We start from the raw sequence: 9,700 nt of genomic DNA, 5'->3' as shown, positions 1-9,700 counted from the left end.
TGATTTATTTATGTATGAAATGAATGTAAATCTGATTGATAACATGTGTGAGAGAATTCTTCATATGCAGCATTTATAGGCAATTCTCGAGTTTTCCACATCTTGAACATCAAACTCAGGTGGCCAAAATCAGGGCATTGTTAGTGTCAGTGTCAATGGACTCACCCTTATGTGATTAACACCTGAGAACTCGAGACTCGAGTCACCCTAATCAGGTGATGAATTTTGAGGTGTTACAAGACCTATACCAAATATGTCAACATTTTACATGTGATTTTATCAAGGTAAGTAATAAATACCAAATTCAGACCAAATTCTAAATAAATACAGCAAATCAAACAACCTATAATAAAAATAACCTTATAAATGGTTTGGATGACATATAAACATCACGGTGGGATGCGGAAGGTTTCAATGGTGGCGGTGTTGATTGTTTATTTTCCTATTATGTGACCCACTTGATATTTGAATCTACTTGTGTTTCGAGTTCCCATTCTATTGTTATTTTGCGAAATTGATGGATAAAGTGATTTTCTCACGGACATTTTGATGGGTCTCACATAGCCTCCACCTACAAGAACTTCATGTGGGCGGGGGCACATGCAATTCTTGTCCAATTCATGGTAATATAAATGAGTCTGGATTATGTTGTTGGGAAACAGAAATTTCTCATTTGCTGTATTTTTATTGGGTCATATCATCAGACACTACTGTATTAGATTCAGTTTACAACAATACTGATGTTATAATCATGACGTGGCCCAATGAAACGGGATCCAGATTCAATATAGATTTTAATGTCAAAGGTGGGCCTCACTGCTTGGGTTTTTGTTCTCACCCTAAACGTGTGTAACATCTAATCCGTCCATCATTTGGGGCAGGGTGATACTGTTGTGAAAAATATTGATTAAAAAATATTTTAAAATAAAAATATATGTACCTTATTATTTACTTTGTTAATCTGTGGAGTATCGGGACTTACGTGTTTACATTGGAACACGTGCATGCACGCACAGTCATGGGCTCAATGTGAAGGTGTGGGCATATGAGGCAGTGTGGTTGTAGAGGTGCTACTGACGCACTTTGCACTTCGCACTAATCTTTAGAGAAATGTTTAACTGCACATGCAACATTAAACCAAACCATGTAGAAACTGTTGCATGTGGCTAGCCTAACTGTTATAAAATGACTAGGTAGTGAATCTAAATGGCTAGCATGCACCAGCTGTTTTCCCACATGCATACCGATCAGAAATTGCTAATAACGGCTAGTTTCTTAACGACAGCCACATAACGGTCATATTGAATTATGACCCTAGACCAATACAGTCAGTAACCATGTCCTATATAAGTAGTGCCCAGGTCATTGGACTATCACTAACACTCGAACCCATTCTCACTTACAACCTAATAAGAAGAGCAATTATGTACCTTGATTAGTCAACAAGGTTCATACGAACCTTATCCAGAAGACCTCAAAAAACAGACCAAAGTAGTGGTCAAATTTTTCTAATCTTCATTCTGAATCTATAATTTTTCTTTTTGTTTATCTGTCAGACAAAATTGTGTATAAAGAGTTCCATTCGTGGTTCTTCGTATTTGCTGAATGCAGAACTACATTTAAGCTCATCGTATCCTAGAAGCAGTTTTCCTGTAACCTATCGGCATTCTCAATCTCTTTAAGAATGAGCGAATAACACTTTAAAGACAACGTGATCACACGTGCTTAATTTAACCCGTTCTTCATTTTTCTGTTTCTTTATTATTTTATAGAATTATAAATACGTAATTTAATTTTAACAATTACGACATGACATTGAAAATCAAGTATACTGGGCCACACCATAAGGAACATTGGGAATGTAATGGGGACGCCTGCAATGGAAACTTTCTTGGCCCACCCAAGCTGTGGTCCAAGTTTATATTTGGTTTTTACCTTCATTTTAACTCTGGCCATATTTCTTCTATTAATCATGACCTTCATCCTGATAAGGCTTACCTTAATTAAGAAAGGGTTAGATGGTATATAAAAGTGAAGGTGGGCCCCGGGAAAGTTTTAACGATGGTTTCACCCTATCCACTGTACCCTAGAGCTGAGAAAAATAGACCCGATCCAGTGGATCTGACCTGATCAGACCTGATCCGACCCGATCAGAACCGAACCGACAGTCTGGATCGGGTAGTCCCATGCAAATCCGAAATCTATTCGGGTCGAGTTTGGATTGGCCCTGATCCGACCCGACCCGACCCGAAAACCGATCTGAATGGATCCGGATCGATCTGATCCTACCCGATCTGGAGTAGTTCTTTTGATACTTCTACTTTTTCCTGTGGTATGGTCTGCTTGAGCTTTGGATATACATCAAGGAATGATCATGGTCTCGAGAGAGGAGTGTATATAGATGGTGCCATTTGTGGTCTTCCATGGCTTGTAGGCTTTGCTTGGCCTGGTGGTATGGGCCAATCGAGATGATCTGTGGCTCGTATGCATCGGGGTCACCCTGGCGAATGCTTCTCGAGACGCGATGGATGGTGCATGGATCAATCTGTGATGGACGGCTCCCAATGCTTTGGGTCCTCTTGATGAAGGAGTTCACCCATGCATCATGATGGTGATCTTCTACTTCTTCTATTTTATCCTTTCCTTTATCCATCTGATAGTGAAAAATTCTACAACTGAAAGAGTGTATGTAAGATGGTGAGAGAAAAGGCAAGGACTTTGACGGTTTGGTGCAACCAGTCAAGGATTGCATGTACACCTACCCTTCCAGATGTTGGAAGAAAGGTTACATCAACCATCCATTGGGACCTTTACATACTTCCTCCCACTTGGTTGTATGATTTTGGGTTCAACCACGAAAATGATTTGCAAAAATGAATGGACGGCATGGATAAATCACATGCATTCAATGTGGGCCCCAACAGAGTTTAATGTGTACAATAGCAAAAGGATTTGCTGGTGTACTGCACACAGCTATGACGCGCTAGGTGTAGCCGTGTAGGTATGTGTCGTGCCAAGATGATGCTCCTCGAGCTGTGAGTTGTACGAACGGTTCAAAGGAGATCAAAGTTATATGGCCCCATAGTGATGTATTTATTATATCTACATAGTTCATATATACTTACAGATCATTTTAGAGCATTATCCCAAAAAATGGATTATATCCGAAGATCATCTGGACCACACCAAAAATAGCAACTGAGAATGATTTTCACCTTTAAACAATTTGTAGGGCCCACCATAATGTTTATTTTCTGTCCAATCTGTTCATAAGGTCACAAAGACCTCAATTAAGAGAAAAAATAAATTTGAAATCATCCAAAACTTCCATCTGTGACCCCAAAAAGGATTTCAATGATAGACGTTCAATCTTCATTGCTTTTTTCAGTGTGGCCCACTTAATAGTTAGATCTATCTTATTTTTCGTCTCAAGCCTTAAAACAAGCTCGCCAAATGGATGGATGGTTTTGATATAACACATGCACCATGATCAGACCCACCTAACTTGCTAACGTCAGTACATGTATACTACCAACGTGCACGGGACTTGACACTGACGCTCGTTCACAGCTGTTATACAGCTGTAACTTTTAAAGCGTCGATCTCCGTGTTGTACGAACAACTCAAACGACTTCAACGTGGGCCCCACAATGATGTATTTATTATATCCATACCGTTTAACCATTTTTCATGATCATTTTAGAGCATTTGGTAAAAAAATGAACCATATCAGAAGCTCAAATGGACCACACTGAAAATAGCAACGAGGATAATGATTTTCACCGTTAAAAAATCCGGATCGTACCTAATCCGATCCGACTCGGTTTCCCTAACCGAGTCGGACTTGGTTCGAGTCAGGTCAATCGTGCATCGGATCGGTTCAACGCTGATGGCCTGGACTCGGTGCCAGATCGGATCGGGTTCGGATCCAACCACATCGATTTCGGCCCGAATCGGGTTGGACCGAATCCGGTCCGACTTGGTCCGATGCCCAACTCTACTGTTCCCCACACTTTAGTTTTGAATTGACTTAGATTTTGGGCTTACGTATAAACATGAGCTGGCTCAAATGGTGAACCGAGTGGATGTCACACCCATCAGGGTGGACCCCACATGTTGCACGGTCTCCATGTAGGAAAACCTACGTCCCTTCCGGTTGTCGTCTGGGCATCTTTAGGCCACAGCAGCATGTCTTGAAAGGAACAATCATGAGACGTGAAACCATGTGAAAAGCACCCATGCGCTACTCTAGAAAAGCTCCATGGGCCTTACCATGATGTATGTGTTTTATCCATGCTGTCCACTTATTTTTTCACATCATTTTAGGGCTTGAGCCAAAAAATGAGCCAGATCAAAATCTTAGGTTGACCACACTACAAGAAACAGTAGTGGTGATTGAACTCCCACCATTAAAAACTTCTTAGGGCCCACTATAATGTTTATTTAACATCCAACCTGTTAATTAGCCTACACAGTCCTGGATGAAAGGAAAACATAAATATCAGCTTAATTCGAAACTTTTTTAACCTCTAAGAAGTTTTTAATGGTGGGAGTTCAATCACTACTTTTTCCCTATGGTGTGGTCAACCTGAGATCTGGATCTGCCTTTGATCGGACTCATGCCTTAAAGAGATCATTAAAAAATGGATGGACAGTGTAGATAAAACCCATACATCAAGGTGGGCCACAAAGCTTTTCCAATAACACACAATACACAGCCGTGGGTGCCCTGTGCTACACATGAGGCCATCAATTAAAGGTTTGGAAGAACTGTAGAACTTGTGAGCCTTTGGATTCAAAGTATCACATGTACAACGTTGAAAATATGCACACTCTCTTTTCCCTACCGTGGAATTTTAAAAGTGATAAGCATCAAAGGTGGGACCCACATGATGAAAGATCTAGATCAATGATTGTATCATTTATACTCTAAGCAACTTGGAAAATCCATTTCTATAGCATAGATTACGCCATTGGGATTCCCAAACTAAACTGAAATTTTGAAAGGGATGAGGGTAATTTCATGCATCACGGTTCAAGATTCTGAAACACGGGGCCCATGGGTTGGTGACAATATAGATCTTATGCATGCACCTTGGATTGGGTATGCCCCAAAAGTCTCCAACATTAGGCAACAACATTCCTTCCAAATTTTTGTACCTTCCCTCTATTGGATGTGGACAGCTAACTATCATCAATAACATGGTGTAACTTTCGGTAGAATGTATATATGCTATTTTAAGTACAATAAAGGATCATAAATTTTTTTTTCATTAATGCTTTGTTTATTATTATTATTATTGAGTATATAAGGAATGCATGATCACGACTTGCATTGTGACCTCAAAAGCAGCAATGTGGGTGAGACTTTGACTGTAGGGCCCATATATATATATATATATATATATATATATATATATATATATATATATATATATATATATGTATTTCCATGCTGTCCGAATGTTTTTATAGCTTATTTTAATATATAGTCCCAAAAATGAAGTAGATAAATTTTTTTGGTGGACCACACCATAAGAAACGGTGGTCATTGTACACCCACCATAAAAAAACACTTCGTAGTGTCCAACATTGAACCTGTTAATAAGGTCACATAGACCTGGAAGAAAGGAAAAAACAAATATTAGCTTGATTCAAAATTTTTGTGGCCTACAAAAGGTTTTTAATGGTTAATAACTATTGTTTCCTATGGTATGGCCCACTAGAAATTTATATCTACTACAGTGGACAATGAACTAAAATAAGCTTGCACTCTATGACAATACTTACGGATTTAGCCTTATATCATGAATCAAAATAATTGTTCAGTATAGTGATTGAACATATATACTCTCGATAAATATTTTGATTTAAAAAATGAATTTTGAAATCATTATAAACATAGCTTTATGAAATTAATAGTTTTTATTTATTTTTAGATTGATTAATCATAGCCGTGGGGTATGGTGGGCTCTAGGACAACGGCAATAAGATGGTATTTAGAGAGAGATGTTTATAATAGCATGAGATTTGATAGTTTTGTACATTCTTGTGTTGTGTACATGATATGATAGTTTTGTACATTCTTGGGTTGTGTACATGCGCAAACGTCCAACTATTGTTGGATGGCCTTAAGGCCCTATTTGGGATCAAGCAAATAAGAATATAAATTAATTTGGTAAATATGTCAACTTGTCAAATTTATTGATTTGCATTGGATTTGAATTTGATAAATTTTAAATTCTATTGTTTGGAAATCAAACTACAAATCCATGGTTTTGATAATTATTTATTACAAAAACTTACTTCTTTTGCTTAAAAGTCTTTCATTTTGAGGATTCATGAAGTCTTTATTATTTTTTATTTTTAAAAATTGTATTTTCTCTAGTTCCATGAATTTGAGGAGGGATGAACTTGGAGAATTTATGAATTTAAACAAAGAAGTGAATAGGAAATTTTGAAATCTTAACAAGGTAAGCATATTTTGGTTGTTCCGTGCGAATGAAGAAGGGACCCCTCTATGAAAAAGAAAGCTTTGTAGCAATAGCTCAAAAGTCTTAAATTGAAACTTTAGGTGTACTAGGTGTAGATAGACGGTGTAAAGGAATGTGGGAAGGAATAAAAACAGCGGTTGATCGTTCTTTAATATTTTCATTGTATTGTTTCACATTCGTGTTAAATCATGCATAATTAGAATTAGATCTGATTTGATTTTTTAATGCATAAAGTCTTTACACAAACTCTCTCCTCTCCTCTTTGTCTCTTCTATGCATCCGCAAACATTAAGTATATTAAAGTGGAGGATTATGTAATCTTGGATGAGAGAGGCCCCAAAATTCAACCAGATCAGATAACACTAACCCTTTAATTTTAATTTTTATTTTTTACCTTCTACGTATTGGATGTAGATGGTATTATCGTATCATCACAACAAATGCACCACGTTGATCTCTCTCTCTCTCTCTCTCTCTCTCTCTCTCTCTCTCAATCATATGTATGTATTTTGGGTTTCATGCATCCACAAATAAAGTGTAGTGTAGCATTTTTGTAAAGTGGGGCTCATGGGTTGGTGGCAATTGTTCTTATGTGCATGCCTTAGGTTAGGGATGACCAAAAAATCTTTGGGATTGGACTTGAGTACCAACCTTTTCAAAGGTTTTATCTTCTATCCATTGGATGAGGATTGATGGTGATCACAATCAATCATATCATCTTTTCTTCTAAGGATGCTCTTCATGTATCACATGTACCTTTGTGGCCGCCCTGCGCCCTATATGTCTATGTGTGTACACACTGAGAGAGGTGCTCACTTGCACACTGTAACATAAGAAACATCCATGTGAACAGATTTGGGTGGCCCCACCATGATTTGTTAATGATATTCACCTTGAATATTAGATGTTTTACCCAATGTTAAGTTTAAGGTCCAAAATATAGGCCACAGCACATGAAATAAAGGAGATGGGAATGTGTACTATTGACTTTGTGCACGGTCCACCTGGTATGGAAGTGGCTTGATATTTTGCATCTCCCTTCATCCAAGGGAAGGAAGAAGGGATGAATCGAATGGGTTCCACATAACACTGTGGGTCCTATAAATCATCAAGGGTGGTCATGTCCCTGTACCAATTGCTTTGCTTGATGTGGCCACCCGAATTATTCATCAGCTTAATTTTTGGGCCATGACTTAACATGGGGGGACACATCTGACGTGGGAGTGGTCATCAACACATCACTCTAGGGCCTAATATGAGGCTACCAAAATCTGTTCACATGAATGCTCCATATTTCATATGGGAGCATTTCTCTTCACACACACACACACACACACACACATACACACATATATGGGAAATGGCACTATGAGATCGATCTCATGGGAACTTTGCATGAGGTCAAGCTGTGTGGGCCCCACCGTGAAGTGTGTTAAACATCAACACCGTGCATTTGATGGGTCCCCTTTAGTTTATGGGATATCCCAAAAATCAGCCGTATACAGAACTCATGTGAGCCATACCATCTAAAACCATGTGAAGACATACCTAAAACATATAAAAGCACTTGGTGGGGCCCACCTAAGTTTTGGATGCGGCTGAAACTTGCTTTAACCCCTCATCCAAGTGGGACACACACAATGGATGGGCTGGATTTTTGACTCACATCTCTGTGGCCCAATAAGTGTTTATAAATGTTTTAATGGGAGGGTAACCCCTCTCCACTAATGTATGTGGTGTGGCCCAGCCAAGTCATTGATTCAATTTATTTTTAATCCCATGTCCCACCATGGAGTGGTGCATCTGACTGATGGAATAGATGTTAGACACACATCACAGTGGGGCCCACACAGCTTGACATATATATATATATGGAGAGAGAGAGAGCCTGTGCGCACCTTTGTACACATATCATGGGCACAAAATTTGAATGGTCCACGTGATGTGGCACCCCTGAAACCCATAGGCCCACATTTTAGCCCGATCCAAAACTCTAGTGGGCTATAGTTAAGAGAAATGAAAATCCATTGAGGAAAATTTACCTTTTTAAAATGGCTCACCCGAGTTTTGTATCAGGCTAAAAATTTTGGGCCTGTAAGGTTTCGGGGGTGCTGCATCACGTGGACAGTACAAATTATGTGCCCATGACAAATGTACAAAGGTGGGTATGTGCTTACGTATGAAGGTCTGTGTATGTATACGTATAGAGAGAGAGAGAGCTGTGCACTGGTTGGCATGGAACTTCGTGCCAACTTTTTGAGAACTCATTATACCTGATGTGACTCCAAAATCTGAATGGTCCACCTGAAGCAGCACCTAATGAAAATTCCTAGGCCTAATTTTTTACTTTGATCCAAAACTTTGGTGGGCCGTGAAAAGTGAAAATGGTTTCCTCCCTTGATTTGCATTTCTCTTTTCTATGGCCCACCAGAATTTTAGATCACGGTGAAAATTTATCCCTTAGATTTTCATGGGATTCCGCATCACATTGACCGTTCTGATTAGATGTCCATGACATGTGTGCAAAGGTGCACACGTGTGTAGGTGAGCATGCCTCTCTCTCTCTCTCTCTCTCTCTCTCTCTCCCCCTCTGAGTGCCCATGTAAGGTGTGCATGCGTGTGTAAAATTAAAAAAAGATAAAAGGTTGACCTCAGAATGAGGTTGAGTTCTCTTAGCCCAACCATGATGAGCCGGGCGGCCATTTTATCGATAAGATGCATCCCACCCGTGAAGCCCCTCTCTCTCTCTCTCTCTCTCACCTTATGCGACTTAAACGCGTTTTCAACAGCATAGTAGCAAATGCAAAGAGAGTCAAGGTGTTGGAAGAGTGGTTGCAGCACTCACGTTGTTGTCGTTGATGCTCTTTCCATTCTTGTTGTTTTGGCTTTGGACACACACTTCCTAATCAAAGCTACAACTACCGAATTTTGACACGTGCCCCCTCCCCATTTCTTCCCTTCCTTTCCTTTCTCTATACCCACATCATTCAAAATCCCAACAACATGCATGGAACCCATTCCTGCAAGATCCATGCCGTTCATCATAAGGGATCTACTAATTGCATCCTTTTATCAAAAACCATACTGATTTAATCATGAGATTGCACCACACATGTACAAAAAAAAGGACTGTCAAGAGAAACTGACCAATGTTCGGCTCGTCTCATGTTATAAACAAGGCATCAACACTATGTGGCCTGTCTGAC

The sequence above is a fragment of the Magnolia sinica genome, chromosome 17 (assembly GCF_029962835.1).
Source record: "Magnolia sinica isolate HGM2019 chromosome 17, MsV1, whole genome shotgun sequence".
NCBI classification, from domain to species: domain Eukaryota; kingdom Viridiplantae; phylum Streptophyta; class Magnoliopsida; order Magnoliales; family Magnoliaceae; genus Magnolia; species Magnolia sinica.
The sequence above is the reverse complement of the archived record's forward strand: the minus strand, read 5'-3'. Positions refer to the sequence as shown.